Source organism: Prionailurus viverrinus, chromosome E1, assembly GCF_022837055.1.
Source record: "Prionailurus viverrinus isolate Anna chromosome E1, UM_Priviv_1.0, whole genome shotgun sequence".
Lineage (NCBI taxonomy): Eukaryota > Metazoa > Chordata > Mammalia > Carnivora > Felidae > Prionailurus > Prionailurus viverrinus.
Window position 1 is genome coordinate 20,440,937 of NC_062574.1, and position 19,849 is coordinate 20,460,785.

A 19,849-nucleotide genomic window follows, 5' to 3' on the forward strand; every position below is an offset into this window, starting at 1 on the left:
TCTAGGCTTCCACCTACGCCTTTACAGACAGAAGTGTGGGGTGGGGATGGGGTTTTCTGGAGGAGTGTTTATTGTCACAAAGGTTTCTGTTTTATGAGGCTGCCCATTTCCTGGTCCTTTTTCAAGAGACAGCAAGCTTTTCTCATTCATGCCCGTTAGCGTTTCTGGGCTGGGGGCTTTTCCAGCACCCAGTCCCAGGGTGTGTAGGGGGCAACAAGAGAACTCCGAGAACGTTCTGCCATGCAGCTTTTCAAGTCCTAACATCCCTAGCTAGTCTATCTTCTATCTTTCAGAGTCTCCTTATGTTTGTTTTATAATATAATTTCCAGGGTTTTTAGTTGTATTTAGTGAGAGGGACAGGGCAAAATGCATCTATCCCATCTGGTCCAGAACTGGAAGTCTGAACACTCTATTCCAGATTATACATGCAAACAAATGAGAAAATGTGGTTTTCTCCTTAGGGAATTTGTAATGTGGTTGAGGAGTCAGAAGGCACAGATCACACGCGTGGACAACATGAGCCCTGTTTGGGGAAAAGAGGCTGCAAGTTTCCCTGTCATTAAAATACTGCTAATTCTCGAATGTGAATGTCAAGCTTAGACCTTTCTCTGGGGCTCTGGATGGGTGGGTATTTCTGCGTGTCTGGGGAAAATGCAGGCAGGGGTCTCCTGGAGGGCCCATCTGTTGGACCTGGCCAAAAGGAAACCCCTCACCTTGCCCTAACCAACCTCCCTCTCAAAGGCCCTATTTCAATTAAGAGCCACCAGTCATACCACGTCCCAAGCCCAAAGGAGAGGGCAGGGTAGGATGAAAAAATGATCTAAATTAATGCAGATAGAAGATGAAACCAGTGCCTGGCACACAGAAAATATTTTTTCTTAATGTTAACTTTAAGACTATCTCAGAAACCTCCTAGGGCTTGTCTCTCCCATCTCTGTTGCCATTGCATCCAACGAGATTATTCCAAGAGTCTCTGAAATGGTCTGTATTTCACCAGCCTCTCCGCATTTCAGTCCATACTTTGCTGTCAGAATTAGCGTCCTAAAAAATAAACCTCATCGTGTCACTTAAAATCTGCTGCTCTGCATTGCCAAAGGCCGTAGTTCACACACCCCATTAAGAATTTGAAAAAAGCAGGGGGCGCTTGGGTGACTCAGTTGGTTAAGCGGCTCAGGTCATGATCTTGTGGTTCGTGAGCTGGAGCCCTTCACTGGGCTCTCTGCTGTCAGTGCAGAGCCAGCTTCAGATCCTCTGTCCCCCTCTCTTTCTGCCCCCCTCCCCCACATTCTCTCTCTCTCAAAAATAAACATTAAAACAAAAAAAATTTTGAAAAAAGCAGGACAAGATTTGGGTCAAGAAATCAAGAGTTGATTAAGAGCTCATGATTTGAGCCCTGCACGGGCTCTGTGCTGACAGTTTGGAGCCTGCTTGGGATTGTCTCTCTTCCTCTCTCTGCCCCTCTTCCACTCTCTCTCTCTCTCTCTCTCTCTCTCTCTCTCTCTCAAAATAATAATCTTAAAAAAAAAAAAAAGAATTTGAAAAAAGCTGGGGCACCTGGCTGGCTCAGTCAGAGGGCATGTGACTCTTGATCTCAGGGTCATGAGTTTGAGCCCCATGTTGGATGTAGAGATTTCTTTAAAAAAAGAAGATAAACTTAAAAAATAATGTAAGTCAGATTATGTCACTCTTTAAAATGAAAAAATGAATTTTGAAAAAAGCTACAAGTGTCCACTAAAAAAATAATAAACTTAAAAAATATGTAAGTCAGATTATGTCCCTTAAAAAAAATTTAGGGGCACCTGGGTGACTCAGTTGGTTAAGTGTCAGACTTTGGCTCAGGTCATGATCTCGCAGTTCATAGGATGGAGCCCCTTGTTGGGCTCTGTGCTGACAGCTCAGAACCTGGAGCCTGCTTTGGATTTTGTGTCTTCCTGTCTCTCTCTGTTCCTCCCCTGCTCACACACTCTCTCTCATTCCCTCTCAAAAATAAAGTTTAAAAAAAAATTGAAACATTTTGACACAAGCTAACAAGTGCCCAGTGCAGAAAAATGCAGAAGTGATTGCATATACTTATGAACCCCGGGAAACTCTTCCTTGTCTGAGAAGCCATTTCTACCCACTCTATGCACGTGCACAGCAATTCACGCTTATCTTTGTTTTAGCATTTAATAGTTTGTATCGTGATGATTTCTGTATGTTTGCTTCACCCACTTAAAAATTAGAAGGTGCCCTGTCTTTCTCATCTTTGTTTCCCTGGTACATAGCATAGTGCCATAGAACCAAAGTTAGCAGATAATCAAATGTACTGAATGTGTAGAAGACAATGAGAGTAAAAGGTAGAGATGAGTCAAAGGTTCTCTTTGCTCAGGAAGTTCTGATGGTTCCCATGTGTTCCTCTATCAAACCCACACCCTTATTCGAAGCCTCCAAAGCACGTTCTTCCTGGTTGCCTTACAGATAACTGCCGCCTCACTTCACCTCTGGATGTTTTCGTCTACTCTCTGGTCTCAGCTACCACCCATTAATTGCTTCCCAATCTATGTCTCTATTCTGGATTGTTCTCTAGACAGTCCAATGTCATCCGGCCTCTCTATTTTATGTTCCTCAAACACCTGAAATGAAATCCATTTAGGACTGAACTTACTTTCGTTTCCACACCCTCCTACCACAGCCCTGCTTCCCTCTGCACTTCCCACCTCGGTTAGTAACCAGCGCTGCCATCTGCCCAAGCTGATCAGGAGAGAAACCTATGAAACTACATTCTTTCCTCCCCTCAGTGTCTATGTCCTGTCGTTTCTACCACTTAAACAGCTCTTGAATCCAGCCCCCTTAGTTTCTTAACAGGATTACAGCAGCTTCTTAATTGCCTTCTCTGTCTCCAGTCTTGACTCCTCCAACTCACTCGTCGACACCCATTTACTGAGCACATACTGTATGGTAGTAGCAAGAGTCCATGACCCTTCTCTCATGGCATCTCTGTTCTAATGGGGAGCCTTGGGGAACCAGACTGTAAACAACTGTGTAATGTGAAAGGTGGTGACCCAGTCAATGAAGAAGAATAAAGTAGCAGTGTAAAGGCATAGAGAGGCCCAGGATGGAGCTGGGGGGTATCATTCTAGAAGACCCGTTTGAAGTTATCTGGGGCCGGGACCCCAAAGGTATCTGGGAGAAGAACACTCCAGGCAGAATGAAAATCAAGAGGAAAGAGTCAACAGTGTGGACGTGGAGGGGGACTTTATCCTATTCCTGTGGATTCGCCAGGCACAGGATTGCCAGTTTGCAAAGGGGGCTACGAGCAGCCTGTAATTATTGAGTATTTTGCTATGTAACAAGAACTACACTAAGGACTTTAAAAGCATTATTCCAGGCTTATTTACATGCATCTTATATCAGGCTTCAATACTCTGCTGAGGTGGGTGTTTTTGTTAAAATGGGGCGCGAATTCAACAAACCCCCATAACACTTCCATGCATCCTACCATGTGCGTTTGCCAGACCCCACTGGGATGTGATTTCTCTTTTATCCTTCACCATTTATAGTGCAATACTCCTTAACTGCAAAGTAAGATATGTTCACAACTCAACCAGCTTTTGTAAAAGGGTAAGGCACAATGGAGCAGGGACGTGAGGACAGCCATTGGAGGTGGCTGCCTAAGGAGCAAATGACTGCTCCATCCACAGAAGCCAAAGAAGTAATTTAGCGAAGCCAAGAGAGACGATCCCGAACTTGTTGACTTAGCCCACCAGATTTACCCCCACCCCTGGCACACTGTAAAGATGTTTTCACTTAGATATAATTCTAGTAAGATGAAATATTTATGGCTGTTACATTAAAAAATCAGATTCTCTCTGGGGTGCCCCACTACTTCATTATAATAATTCAGTGTAAAGAAAGTTTGCTCCGGACTTCAACCAGTAACAGAGAGACAAGCTCATTTAACACCTATGAGCTCAGGACCAGTATAGGGTGCCTCCCAGTGATGTGGGGAGGGTCAAGTGAGACAGTGTATGCAGATGTCCATCATAAGGGATGAGAGCCATCATGTATGAGGTGATTTTACTGTTATACTACCCTTGTTTAAGGAGACTCTTCCTTTTGAAGTTGGACGCTTAACTGACTGAGCCACCCAGGTGCCCCAAGGAGACTTTTCCAATAAGACAGTCCTCAAACATAAGACCATAGTCAGTACCTTAAAGAAGATTTGATTTTTGATGCAGCGGACAAGATCTCAGGGCTTTCCAGAAAAAGCATACACATACACACTTCCTCTCTCTCTTCTCCCTTCCTCCCTGTCTCTGTCTCTCGGTCGTGTGCGCGCACACAGGCAAATGTAATGGCAGAGGTGAGTTTTGGGGTAAGCCCAACTTTTGACAGAGGTTTTTAAGAAACAGCCAGAACAACAAAAATGAATATATTTGGGGAACAAAATAATTAGATCAGTGGTTCTGGGACCTGACTACACACTGCACTCACCTGGGGAGCTAAACCATGCTGATGCCTATGTCTGCCCACACAGAGTCCATTTCATTGGTCTGGCTTGTGTGTGTGGCCTGGGGATCAGAATTTTTACAAAACTCCCCAGGCTATTCCAATGTGCAGCCAAGTCTGAGAACCCCTGAGTTAAAAAGCTACTGACATTTTCAGTTTGGCTTTAAAAGTGGATACTAAATAAAAGCAAATTCAAATACTCCCAAGTATCAGGTTAGCAATGGAAACATGCCATTTTTTTTTTCGTGGGTTGCCTGAGACTGGAGTCCCTTTTCCTATTTGTTCCTTCTTGGAAATGGGAGGATTGCAATTCAGAGAGAAACAGTTGTGCAAATTAGAAGCACAATGTGGCAGCTCCCTTCACAGGTGCCGGTTGGCGGGTTTTTTTCCTTTCTGACAAATAAAACAAAAGGTTTTCTTTTTCTCTTTTTGTATCCCCATGGACTGTACCTCGAAAGCCTCTGACATGCAGAACACAGCCAATACATGGGCCCTGGTCTTGATCATGTCATTTCCTGAAGGATCCCCAGGGCCTACAAGTCACTTATCCATAAAAGGTTAAGATGAAATATTAAAAAAAATTTTTTTTAAGTTTATTTATTTTTGAGAGAGAGGGAGACGCAGTGTGTAAGTGGGGGAGGGTCAGAGAGAGAGGGAAGTGCAGAATCCGAAGCAGGCTCCAGGCTCTGAGCTGTCAGCACAGAGACTGACGTGGGGCTTGAAGTCACAAACAGTGAGATCAGACCTGAGCTCAAGTCGGACGCCTAACCAACTGAGCCACCCAAGCGCCCCAAGATAAAATATTTTAGAAAGCAATTATGATTGTGAGAAAGACATAAATAAACAAGGGAAATGGGGGAGACAGAAAGCGAGAGAGCATTCTAGAAGCCAGAAGATGCCTCGTCATATGGCTCACTTCGGCTTGGGTGTCTAAAAAACCTGTATTAAAATCCTGCGTGATAGGAGAATTGGTTTATCCGTTTATAGAATGATACTGAACTTCTTGCACAGGATTCTTACAAAGATGGAGATGTAACATAGTTAAATTACCTAATAAATGCCTGGCATCGGGTGCATGAGAAATGTTAGTTCTGTCATTTCTTTCCTCTTCTTGAAATAGGATATTAGTTGTGTGTGTTGTTTGTTACAAAAAGGAGGTAGTGGGAGCAGTTCACCATCGGGACCGTGAAGTCCAAGGTCCTCAAGGGTGTGGGATAACAGACTAGGGTGGGAGAGTTGTGGCCTTGGGTGGGTTGCCTCCCTCTCTGAGGGGTGGGTTCCTCCTGAGAGAGAGGTACCATGGTCATCTGAACGTTAGGGCTGCCGCGGGCCTGTGCGGACGGGCTGGGACACTTCTCTGCCTCTCTCCTGGGTCCATGAGACTTTGTGGGCAGACTGTGTGATGTGCTGTTGCACTGCCAATGCCTGGCAAACGCACAGCGTGTAGTAGGTGCTCAAAAGTGTTTCCTGCATAAGAGAGCTCCGATAAGACACTTATGTAAAAGGAAGCCTATTATTGCTTCAGCTTAGTGACATCTATTTCTGCAAACGCAGAGATCTTTTTATGTATATGCCTCCATTTAGGGCTTTGCTTTAAAAGGATCTTGTTCCTGGCAATCTGACCTCTGGATAAATAGGGTGGTGCTGTACTAATTTTCCTATACTTTAGTGGTTTAAAGGCTTTGTGCTTCTTTAATGAGATAGCTTTTTAAAGGAGTCATAAATTGGTTCTAATGATTGTTGCTTTCAGAAACTGATTTAGTGCATCTTTTACATTTGTAATTGAATTTCCAAGTATAGTACTGATGAAAATGGACTCTACCTTGTGCCCCAAAGCACTGACTTTTGACATTATAAATCGGTTGACTTAGTAGTTTAACATAAGCAATGGTCTCTAACTGGTTTGACAAAAAGCATCTACTTCTAAACAAATGCCAGGAAAATAATCAATTGGGTAGCTCTGAAATTCTGACTTCTTCGTCTCTTACTAAAAAGAAGAAAATTAGAGAACATGGCTAACTGTCACATTTCTTAGAAGTGTTTTCAAACCATGTGACTTACTTGAATCCAATAATAAAATCATTGAGTGTTTAAAGAAAATTATAAGGAGAGTGGAAAAGTGGTTTCATTGCCAAAGCTGCCAGAGCAAGAAGAGATTTTTGAAAAATTAAACTGAAATCTTAATATCTGTATCTTCACAAAAAATTCCTCTTTAATACAGACATCACTGTTTTCTAAGAACAGAGGTTCTAGAGTCTAATACTTCTAAGCAACTCTTTGTTGTAATTGGCAAAAATATAAACGTTTGCACAAGATGTTCCAAATAATACAGATTCTGGGACTTACTGAGAATTAATTAGGAAGGTAAATTTATTACCTACATAAATAAATGAACAAACCCGAGCACATTCCATGTCGACATCAAGGGGCTATATACTTTCCATTAAAGAGGACTAATAAATACAGTTTAAAGGCTCGAGGGAGGAGAGAGGGGAGAAGGCTGGCGCACAGCAGCTCAGGCGGTGCCAGACATCAGCTGACCGCCTTCATTGAGATTACCATGGAAACACCTTCTCCTGGGACTCCGCCATGAGGGCAGGGTGCTTTAGCAACGGTGATCGGGAGCAGAGCCCACAGCGATGGATTTCAGCAGGGCTCACCCCTGTACACATTATAAAGACGATCCATCTTCCAAATGAAATGATAGCTTTCTAGCCAGTCACTGTCAGATGGAGTAATAAAGCATGAAGCCCGGCATAATTACAACCCGTTTACCTCTACAAAACACTCACATGGGTTCTGATAATTGTCTCTTTTCTCTTCCCTGCTTGCCTGTATTCTCCACAGAACTAAAGGAGATATTTGTGTAATTAATTGGCTACTTCCTTGGCCATCAAGCCCACACCGATAAAAAGGGACTATATCAAACAGCATTAGTGGGCAGATTCAAGCATTTTTCAAAACCAACACAGCTCACCAACAAAAGGACAAGAAGAGTCCCAGCTGAGGTTGGGTTAAATGTTTCAGTTTATGTGGTCTCACTTGAAACCAGTGAACAGATTTTATGTTTACGCAAATTAAACTCGATCTTGGCAACCAGCTCCCTGAGTGCTGGCTGGGGTGAGCCCATGTCCCCGTGAACTCACAAGACACAAGCTCGTTGATTCACACGACTCACCTCAGCCATGGGGTGCAATCTTTTCCACCCATCTATAGTGATCTCTAGGTTGATTCTCAGAGTTAAAGAGGTTGTGATCAAAGTTCTGTACATGTTACTAATTATGTAAGTTACCTCTTGACTGTTCTCCATATCAAGCCCAGCAACCACGAGTCTCCCAGCTTTGCAAAACATTCAAATTCTGACCCTCCTTCCCATGTAAAACTTTCAACCTTTCTTGACATTGGAAATGATGCTTTAATTCGCTATTACAACTTACAAATACAGTGTAGAGAGTGACTCAAGGCGGATGATGCTAATCTGACAGTAACAAAGAATCCAGCTGGCTGAAACCCTATCCCAACTCCGCACTATTTGTACAAAGAAAGCCACTCTGTGGCTAAGACAGGGGTCACTTGTAACTTGAATGTTTCATTCTCAGACTGCTGTTTATAATTACTCGACTGTGCCATTTGTGAGAACAGTGCTTACTGAAAACAGTCTCAAAAACCTGTCATGATTTCCTATTTTTATATTTCCTGCGAAGAGCGACTGGACTCATTGCTAAATGATAAGCAGGCTGGATCGTTTTTGCTAATGAAAGAGAAAAAAGGTGTCAAATTTATATTTTAATTACATTTTGTTTAGGCTTACATAAAGATCAGTCTTTCTCTCTTGAACACAAACCAACTGATGACAGAGACTGGACGGTGATTCCTGAAGAGATTAACTGGACCCCGGCATACACTGAGCTACGTAGCTTAGGCTACGAGAAAAATACATGACGCTACTACATGACTGTTAGAATGGCTAGAATTTAAACTGACACTGGCAAATACTGGTGAAGACGCAAAGCAGTGGGAACTCTCATGCACTGCTGGTAGGAATGCAAAATGGTACAGCTACTTTGGGAGACAATTTGGCAGTTCACATAAAGCCGGACTTAGTCTTGCTACATGATGTAGCAACTGCACTTGTAGGTATGTACCCAGATGACCTGAAAACTTGTGTCCATACAAAAACCTGGACGTGAGTGTTCACAGCAGCTTTATTCATGATGGTGCCAAACTGGAAGCAACCAAGATGTCCTCCAATAGGCAGAAGGATGGACAAACTACGGCACACTCATACATTGGAATAGTATTCAGTGATAAAAAGAAATGAGCTACCAAGCTATGGAAAGAGATGGGGGCACCTCAGATACCTACTGCTAAGTAAAACAGGCCAACTTACAAAGGTTACAAAGCATATGGTTCCAGTGATATGATATTCTAGAAAAGGCACAACTGCAGAGACAGTAAAATGATCAGAGGTTGCCAGGGTTTGGGGGAGAGAGCTACAAGTTGTAGAAATAAATAAGAAATATAGAGCTTTCCCTCCTGGCTTGCCTGACAATTGACCACCATTACGAACAACATAGTTATTCTCTGAGCCAGGAAGTTCATGACTAACTGACTAATATGGCAGAAACAAATGGTCATCTATGTCCTTCACCCCAGAAAGGCAACAGAAACTAAGAAATTTGGGAAAAACTGGCCAAAACATACAAGACCACATCAGACACCATCTTTGTATTTGGATTTAGGATGCATTTTGGTGGTGGTAAGACAAATGACTCTGGCACGATTTAGGACTCCTTGGATTACAGGAGGAAAATGAACCCAAACATAGACTTGCAAGACATCGCCTACATGAGAAGAAAAAGACCTCAAGAAAATAGCAAAAGGAACACAAGAACAGAATGGAGAAGGTCGGGGCGGGGTGGGGGGGGGAATGCAGAGGACAGTGCCGATGCCAGCACAAGGGAGTAAAGGTTCTGTGGTGGCTGTAGTCACCTGCAGGGACGGTGCAGGCTTTTCATGAGAGGATTAATAAGCTGTAAAAACTTAAACAAAAAAGATCAAGAACAAAGTATTAGAAGAATTCGGTTATGAAAAAAGACTGGGAAAAGAAGCTGAAAATAACAGGTATTGTTATAGTGATGGGCAACTTATCAATATGTAATTATGTGATGGTGATATTTATCTTTATTTTTATGCTAAATTCTAGCCGTGCAGAGGAGAATTTGTCTGTTTGGAAACAGACAAATCCAGACGAGACCAGTTCTAGACTCTAAGAAGTCAGTGTCATGCAGACTGTGTGCTGGTGGGGATGTAGAGAAACCAGAACTCTCATATACGGAAAAGAATGTAAAATGGAGCTGCCATGTTGGAAAAGTTTGGTAGTTTCTTACAAAGTTAAACAAAGGCCATATGTTAGAATAATTAATTCCACTCCTAGATATCCACCAGGGAGAAATAAAAGCACATACCCACATAAAGACTGGTATGCAAATGCACCTAGCAGCCAAATGTCCATGACATGGTACATACAGAAATGAAATATGGTATATCCATTCAGTAGAATATTACTCAGCAATTAAATGAACAAATCAATGACATACGGCCCAACCTAGATGAACCTCCAAAGCATACTGAGTGAAGGAAGTGAGAGACACAACAATACCTGTTGTATGATTCCATGTATATGAAATTTCTAGAAAAGGTAAAAGGATAGGCTGAAGTTGGGAGCGGGGATTTACTGCAAATGGGTACAAGAGAACACTCTGAGGTGACAGAAATGTTCTAAAACTGGACTGTGTGATGTTTGTACAAAAGCATAAATTTACTAAAAGTAACTGAACTGTACCTTACAATGGGTGAATTTTAGGGTCAGTAAATGTAGGAGTTTGCTAGTACAGCCATACAAAGCCCCACAGAATGGATGGCTTAAGTAAGTTCTGGAGGCTCGAAGTCCAAGATCAAGATGTGGAAGGGTGTGGTTCTTCTGAGGCCTCTCTCCTCCACTTGTGGATGGCCATCTTCTCTCTCTCTGTCTTCACATAGTCTTCCCTCTGTACCTGCCTTTGTTCCAGCTGCCTCTTCTTAAAAGGGCACCAGTCATACAGGATCAGGTCTGACCCCAATGACCTCATTTTAACCTAACTACTTCTTTAAAGACCCTATCTGCAAACACTGCCACATTCTGAGGACTAGGGGTTAGAACTTCAACCAATGAATTTGGGGGAAGCACCGTTCAGCCCATTACAGTAAATGATAATTTAATAATGCTGTTTTAAGAAGTCAACCTCATGAGGGGTGTCTGGGTGGCTTAGTCAGCTCAGGTCATGATCTCACAGCTCATGAGTTCAAGCCCTACATCGGGGTCTATGCTGACAGCTCAGAGCCTGGAGCCTGCTTCAGGTTCTGTGTCTCTCTCTTTCTCTGCCCCTCTCCTGCTCATGCTCTGTCTCTTTCTCCTTCAAAAATAAATAAATGTTGGGGTACCTGGGTGGCTCAGTTGGTTGGGCGTCCGACTTCAGCTCAGGTCATGATCTCACAGTTCATGAGTTCGAGTCCCACGTCAGGCTCTGTGCTGACAGCCCAGAGCCTGGAGCCTGCTTTGGATTCTGTCTCTCTCTCTCTCTCTCTCTCTCTCTGCCCCTCCCCTACTCACACTGTCTCTCTCTCTCTCAAAAATAAATAAACATTAAAAAAATTTTTAAAAAATGTTAAAAAAAAATTAGGGGCGCCTGGGTGGCTCACTCGGTTGAGTGTCTGACTTTGGCTCAGGACACGATCTTATGGTTCGCAAGCTCTGTCCCTTTCTTTCTCAAAAATAAATAAAAACATTAAAAAATGTAAAAATAATAAACAAATAAATAAAAAGCCAACATCATGAAAAAAAGACTGTATGTGGAGGTACAGTTATGGACTAAAAGACATGTACCTCTACAATAGGAACCTATTTTGAAAAATAAGTGTAAGACATTCTTTGAATGAGTGGAGAAATTTGACTAAGTGCTAGATACTAAGTGATATTATGGAAATGTTTTTTTCTCAGATATGAAAATGGGACGATAGTTATGAAGGAGAAGGTCCTTGTTCGCAGAGGCATATACACACAGGAGCATTTGGTGGCAAAGTGTCACGAGAGAGAGCAAATACAGCAAAAAAACAAATATTTATTGAATCTAGGTGGAGGGCATAAGGGCATTTATTCCCTTACTATTCTTTCAGCTTCTCTATACATTCGAAAAACTTGATAATAAAAAGTCAGAAGGATGGAATTAGCATTTAACACTGAGGAGGCAGAGAGTTCTCCAGACAGGAAAGACACCGCTCCCCAAATTTCCTTTATTCCTTTCCTTCCTTGCTAATTGAAGTAGGAAACGTATCCTTCTATGAAGCTCACACCCAGTTATAGCTTTTTGTAAGTGAGAAATGGTTAGTGTTTCTACGGTTCCTGCCACACAAAATCCAGAATAAAACATAACGTAGATTCTAGAAGTTTTAAAGTTTGGCATGGAAGAGGCTGAGACACACAGGTATAGCTCATTTAAACTAACAAATGACAACAGGGTACCTGGGTGGCTCAGTCGGTTAAGCACCTGACTCTGGATTCTGGCTCAGGTCATGAGCTCATGGTTTGTGGGAGCCCTGCACGGGCTCTGTGCTGACAGGGCAGAGCCTGCTTGGGATCCTCTCTCTCCCTCTCTCTCCGCCCCTTCCTTGCTCTTTCTCTCTCTCAAAATAATAAATAAACTTAAAAAAAAAAAGAAAGCAGATGACGAGATCTTTTTTTTTAATGTTTATTTTTGAGAGAGAGAGAGAGAGACAGAGCGTGAGTGGGGGAAGGCAGAGAGAGAGAGGAAGACAGAGAATCTGAAGCAGGCTCCAGGCCCTGAGCTGTCAGCACAAAGCCCAACACAAGCCCCAAACCCATGAACTGTGAGATCATGACTTGTGTCAAAGTCGGACACTGAATTGACTGAGCCACTCAGGTGCCTCAAAGATCTTTTTTTTTAAATAGGAGTAGCAAAGCGGTGACCTATGGGCTGAATATGGCCAACAGATGTGTTTTATTTGGCTTGCATGACATTGAACAATCAGGAGACTAACATCAAATACAGACTTCAGCTCTTTTTAGGGGAATCCAAAGGCCTGGCATAGTGGGGCTCAGGCATGGCCATGGCGATTACAGTGGAGGGATGACTGCCCTGTGGTAGAGTATGGGCTTCATTCATTTCTGAACCTGCCAGACTCCCAAAGGAATTTGACATTAAGACAAAGAAAATGAGGAAATGTTGTCACTTTTGATGAGATCTGCTTTACCACCCTCCTCTGCTCTCTTTCCATGTATATGGCTGTGGCTAGTGAGAACATCATGCTGGGAGGAAGGTGAAATGGAAGGGGAGGGATTTGGAAATTAATGAGTGGTACTAGGCCGATTGTTTATACGCAGGGGGGAAAATGAATGCAGGGCTACAGCGTCACACACACACAGAAATCAATTCTAGGAGCACTGTGGCTGTCGATGTGAAAGGTAAAGCAATAAAGTGTATAGAGTACAACAGAAGATGCCTTTGTGACCTTGGGATGGGGAATGACTTCTCAAACAAAAAAACCCCTGCATCAACCTCAAAGGAAAAAAGTGCTCAGCTGAGCTGCATTAACATAAAAAAAATTTTGTTCAAACCCACCATTACAGAATGAAAAGTCAAGTCACAGAGTCAGAAAATATATGTAACGTCTGTAACTGCCAAGGGGCACTTGTGCAAAATATAAAGAGAACTAGAAATCAACTTTTATTTTTTATTTTTTAAAATATTTTTTTGACATTTATTTATTATTGAGAGACAGAGAGAGAGCACAAGCAGGGGAGGGGCAGAGAGAAGGTGGGGAGACACAGAATCAGAAGCAGAATTCAGGCTCTGAGCTGTCAGCACAGAGCCCAGTGTGGGGCTTGAACTCACAAACTGCGAGATCCTGACCTGAGCCTAAGTCAGACGCTTACCTGACTGAGCCACCCAGGCGCCCATAGAAATCAACTTTTAAAAGACAACTGAATAGAAAGATGGGCAAGAGAGTCACAAAAGGCATCCAAATGATCCATAAACACACAAAAAAGGTGCCAGACCTTATTAGTAAAAAGGGCAATGCAAATACAAAACACAATCCACATCTATCAACAAGTGAATGGATAAAGATGTGGTATATATACATAACTGTATATTATTCAGCCACGAGAGAAAGAAATCCTACCATGTGGACCAAATAAACCAGACAAAGAAATACTATATGATCTTGCTTACACGTGGAATCTAACAAAGCCGAACTCACAGAAATAGAGAGTAGAGTGGCGGTTACGGCGGCTGGCGAGCAGGGGAAGTGGGAGATGCTGGACGAAGGGCACAAGCTTCCAGTTGTAAGATGAGTAAGTTCTAGGAAACTGCTGAACGGCAATGGTGATGGCAGTTAATGATACTGCATTATATACTTGAAAGTTGCTAAGCGAGTGGATCCTAAAATACTCTCACCACAAAAAAGAAACTGTAATTATGTGATGTGATGGCGCTGTGGGCCAATGCTAAGGTGGTAACCATTTTGCAACGTGTAAGTGTATCACATTGGCCCACTGTGCACCTTACACTTGAACAATGTTATATGTCAATTACATCTCAATAAAGCTGGTGGAAAAACACCCCACAATGAGTAACTGCCACATACCTACCCAAACAGCTAACACTGAGGACAGTCTCCATAGCCAGTGCTGGAGAGATGGCGGCTGCACCTGGAACGGTCACACGCTGTTGGTGGAGGTGTACATGAGCACTCTCCTTTGGGAAACTGCATCTGTCCACTACAGTTTCACGCCGGGGTAAGTGTCCAATGAAAGCGTATGCACATAGACACTAAAAGACAGTGACCGGGAGGGAACATAATGGGGCTTTCTGGCCTATTAATGGCCTGTGTCACGACTTTGGTAACAGCTGAATAGATGGGTTCACTTTGTGATCATTCATCAAGCTCTACCCTTAAGCTTTGTGCACTTTTCTGCATGTAGGGTATACTCCAATAAAAGAGTTAAAATATTTGCCCGGATGTGAACAGGTGGGCGGGGTATGCCATATGTCAATAAAACCTTCCAAGGGTCTGCTAATCCAGTGACCTCAGGTTTACTTCAATTACCCCAAGCCTCATGAGAAAGTTTGAAAATCTCTATTCTAATGGGATCCTGTCACCAAAAAATAGAATACAAAAGCAAAGATATATTCAGTTCTAGTTCAGACACTCATTTTCAAAGAGAAATTGGACTGGGACTATTTTACGTATTGATATAAGGGATTAATAATACTGCTTGTCTGACCTGTTAGAGAGATGGTAAGAGTGAATATTGGGGCAATGGCAGAGAAGAAGGGGATTCCTTTCTTCCGTCCTTCCCTCCTCCTTCTCTCTCTCTTTTTCTCTTTCTTTCTTTCTTTTCTTTCTTTCTCTCTCTCTCTCTCTCTCTCCCCCCCTTTCTCTTTCTTCTTCCTTCCTTCCCTCCCTCCCTCTCCTTCCTTCCCTCCCTCCCTCCCCTTCCTTCCTTCTTCCTTTCTTTCTTCCTTTCCTTTCCTTTCCTTTCCTTTCCTTTCCTTTCCTTTCCTTTCCTTTCCTTTCCTTTCCTTTCCCTTCTTTCCTCCTTCCCTTCCCTTCTTCCTTCCTTGTAGGCTTCATGCCCAGCACAGAGCCCAGTGCGGGGCCTGAACTCACCACCCTGATATCAAGACTGAGACGAGGGGTGCATGGGTGGCTCAGTCGGTTAAGTGTCCGACTTTGGCTCAGGTCACGATCTCATGGTTCTTGTGTTCAAGCCCTGCATCTGGCTCTGTCTGTGCTGACAGCTTGGAGCCTGGAGACTGTTTCACATTCTGTGTCTCCCTCTCTCTCTGCCCCTCCCCTGTTTGCACTCTTTCTCTTGTTCTCTCAAAAATAAAACATCTTAAAAAAAAAAAAAGACCTGAACTGAAATCAAGAGTCAGTCAGATGTTTAGCCAACTGAGTCACCCAAGTGCCCTGAAATTTCTAAGTCATAAAATGAAAAATGCTTAGGGACACCTGGGTGGCTACTTGGTTAAGCGTCCAACTTTGGCTCAGGTCATGATCTCACAGTTTGTGGGTTCGACTCCGTGTTGGGCTCTGTGCTGACAGCTCAGAGCCTGGAGCCTGCTTCACATTCTGTCTCCCTCTTGCTCTGGCCCTTCCCCGCTCGTACTCTGTCTCTGTCTCTCAAAAATAAATAAAACATTAAAAAAAGAAAAGAAAAATGGTTATCTTTTAGTTTGTTCTTTTTTCTTTCTTTTTCCTTCCTTTTTTAAAGTTTATTTTTATTTATTTTGAGAGAGCATGAGAGAGTGAGAGAGCAAACGGGGGAGGGGCAGAGAGGGAGACAGAATACCAAGCAGGCTCCATGCCATCAGCACAGAGCCCAGTGCAGGGCTTGGACCCATGAACTCTGAGATCATGACCTGAGCCAAGATCAGGAGTCAGAAGCTTAACCAACTGACTGAGGCAGCCAGGTGCCCCTCTTCCTTCTAGATTTTAATTCACTTCTCTTTAAATGTTTTTAATTCTGCAGTATGTTTTAGTGTTAACAGAAACTGATGAGAACAATACAACAGATACTGATCTGATAGATTCTTATATTTAAAAAATAACTTAGGGGTCGGGGCGCCTGGGTGGTGCAGCCGGTTAAGCATCCGACTTCAGCCAGGTCACGATCTCGTGGTCTGGGAGTTCGAGCCCCGCGTCAGGCTCTGGGCTGATGGCTCAGAGCCTGGAGCCTGTTTCCGATTCTGTGTCTCCCTCTCTCTCTGCCCCTCCCCCGTTCATGCTCTGTCTCTCTCTGTCCCAAAAATAAAATAAAACGTTGAAAAAAAAATTAAAAAAAAAAAAAAAAACTTAGGGGTAATGCCAGTGCAGTAGAATGTTGGCTATAGGGTAACAGATTCATGTGGTGTTATATACATTAATTCTTTTTTGAATTTTGAATTTTTTAAATTAATTTTTTGTATACATAAAATGTATACAAAACAGATTGTTTCACAATAAATGAATTTGAAATTTGTGAACTTCCTCCCTATAGAAAACACATACACACATGTACTACGAATTATCATATACAAAATAATTGGAAAATATACCACTAAACAGCCCATGGCTTAAAGAAGAACTCACAATGGAAATGACAAAATAATTAAAATGGAACAACAAGGATGATACCACATATTAGAACATGTGAAGTTCAGCTCAAGGTCATTAATACACACAAATTTACAGTTTTAAATGCATTTTTAAAAACTAAAATTTAAAAACAAAAGCATCCCTATCAAAATAACATCAGCATTCTTCACAGAGCTAGGAACAAACAACCCTAAAATTTGTATGGAACCAGAAAAGACCCCGAATAGCCAAAGCAATCCTGCAAAAGAAAACCAAAGCTGAAGGCATTACAATCCTGGATTTCAAGCTGTATTACAAAGCTGTAATCATCAAGACAGTATGGTGCTGGCACAAAAACAGACACTCAGATCAGTGGAACAGAACAGAGAACCCAGAAATGGACCCACAAACGTATGGCCAACTAATCTTTGACAAAGCAGGAAAGAATATCCAATGGAATACAGTCTTTTTAGCAAATGGTGCTGGGAAAACTGGACAGCGACATGCAGAAGAATGAACCTGGACTACTTTCTTACATCACACACAAAAATAAACTCCAAATGGATGAAAGACAGAAAGCCATCAAAATCCTTGAGGAGAAAGCAGGCAAAAGCCTCTTTGATCTTGGCAGCAGTGACTTCTTACTCAACACGTCTCTGAAGGCAAGGGAAACAAAAGCAAAAATGAACTATTGGGACCTCATCAAAATAAAAAGCTTCTGCACAGAGAAGAAAACAATCAGCAAAACTAAAAGGCAACTGATGGAATGGGTGAAGATATTTGCAAATGGCATATCAGATAAAGGGTTAGTCTCCAAAATCTATAAAGAACTTGTCAAACTCAACCCAAAGAACAAATAATCCAGTGAAGAAATGGGCAAAAGACATGAATAGACACTTCTCCAAAGAAGACATCCAGATGACTAACAGACACATGAAAAAATGCTCGACGTCATTCATCATCAGGGAAATAGCAATCAAAACCACAATGAGATACCACCTCACACTTGTCAAAATGGCTAACATTAGCAACTCAGGCAACAACAGATATTGGTGAGGATGCGGAGAAAGAGGATCTCTTTTGCACTGCTGGTAGGAATACAAACTGGTGCAGCAACTCTGGAAAACAGTATGGAGGTTCTCAAAAAATTAAAAATAGAATTACCTTATGACCTAGCAATTGCACTACTAGGTATTTATCCAAGGAATACAGGTATGCTGCTTCAAAGGGGCACATCCACCCCAATGTTTATAGCAGTTCTACTGACAATACCCAAAGTACGGAAAGACCCCAAATGTCCATTGACAGATGAATGGATAAAGGAGATGTGGTATATATATATAATGGAGTATTATGTAGCAATCAAAAAGAATGAAATCTTGCCATTTGCAACTATGTGGAAAGAACTAGAGGGTAATATGCTAAACAAAATTAGTCAGAGACATTTCTCCAGAGAAGACAGACAAGTGGCGAAGAAGCACAGGAAAAGATGTCTGGCATCATTAGCCGCCAGAGAAATGTCAATCAGAACCACGATGAGATACCACCTTCACACATATATGTCTGGCACATATTCGGCAATCACTTGTTGAATGAAGAGTTTAGTTATTGAGGCTGTAACAAGACAATGTGATCTACAGCTCTCTAAAACCCCAAATGAAGATAATTCCTACACTGGCATTCTAACTGAGGTGTAACTCCCCATTTCTTGAGTCTCCTTAAGTCTCTGTTCATTATGCCTCAAGATCGAGCAGAAAGAAATGAGGCACCAGGATGCTACAAGAAACACCTCTCAGACGGGATGTGCACCTGGTTGCTGCAAGCTTGTCAACAAGGAATAGGATCTCTCCACCCAGCATGTAAAGCTGTGGTTTGGAGAGATAAAGCAGTCATTTAACCGATCTCTGGGGAGCCCCTAGGAGCTGCTGCATGTGCCCATTAGAGTTAAGTGCCTGGGGCATTTAGGTGCTACTGCTTTATACAAGGTCAATGGGTTAGGAGATGCAGAGATAGTAAATTGGTTGAGTACTTTTTACGGTGCATTAGGAAAGCAACAAATATTGGTCCCATATTGCGGGCTGGAAGCAGTTAAGGAAACACATTCTGCTAAAAAGCACTGATGAAGACCAGATTTAGAAACTGATTAGACACATAGCCAAACTACAGCATCACCTAAACTCTTACCGCAATGGGCATCCATGAGCATGATTTAGTTTTTGTTTGACGAAGACTGGGATCCAGGAGATTGGAACAGGTGTAGGTGGGAGGAGTCCAAGGGTGCCTGAGGAAGCTGCCTGTTTGAAGCACTTCTCTCCTATTGACCCACCCCAGCATGCTCTGTGACCAGGGCCCAAAGATGACTTTGGCCTAAGGTCAGCAGTCAAAGATTGTAGGGGGAAGGGATCAATTATGCCCCAAATGAACTGTAGTAATTATCCATGCTATCCCAGGAAAAGTCAGGGAAGACGACGCATGGATTAACAAGTGCTTAACAAGGAACTACGGTAGCAATGTGGATCATACGGAATTGGTTGCTATGGGGAGGCCTCATCTGGAGCCTGTGTGCAATATGTTACTGCAGGATGACACTCGGATGGTTTGTTGGGTTGGCTGATTTAGATCTAAGCCTAGTGCTGGCCCATGCCATCTGGCAAGGACGGCGACTGTTAGTAAGAAGACACACAGAGAGAAGTAGAGCCTGAGAGGATGGCAGGAACGCAGACTCTCCCAGCACTCGTGCTGCTCAGGGGGCTACAGGATAACACAGCCCCTTAGAGCCTCTTTCAACACCGAATGGTAGCATTTCCTTAGCTTTCGCCAGATTCTTCTCCCTGACTACCATGTGTATCCTCATTAAAAACATTACTCAAGACAGTATATGGTCCCAATCTGTTTCTTGGGGGCAGAAAAGCTTAACTGAGACAGGAAAGGAGCCTATGAAAAAGACACGAGAGGCATGAGAATGAGAAGGGTGTGGGCCCCTCAGCTATCTGTTCTTAGCGATTACTCTGACTTCTGAGAACTTTCCAACTGGATTCTGAAACAGTGTTCCTATAGTTCTTATCTTTCTTAGAATAACTCATAACCGATGGTACTAAAGGGAAACTAGAGCTCTTTCAATGCATTAAAAGAGAGGTGAGCAAATGGAAGCCCATTGAGAGATTTCCTTCTACTCCATTTC

General features: G+C 42.7%; 1 protein-coding gene across 1 annotated transcript in view; it reads right to left on the bottom strand.

Moving 5' to 3' along the window:
- Nucleotides 1–19,849, bottom strand: part of MYO1D (myosin ID) — a 358,631-nt gene that overhangs the window by 119,003 nt on the left and 219,779 nt on the right. The gene's annotated exons all lie outside the window — the stretch shown is intronic.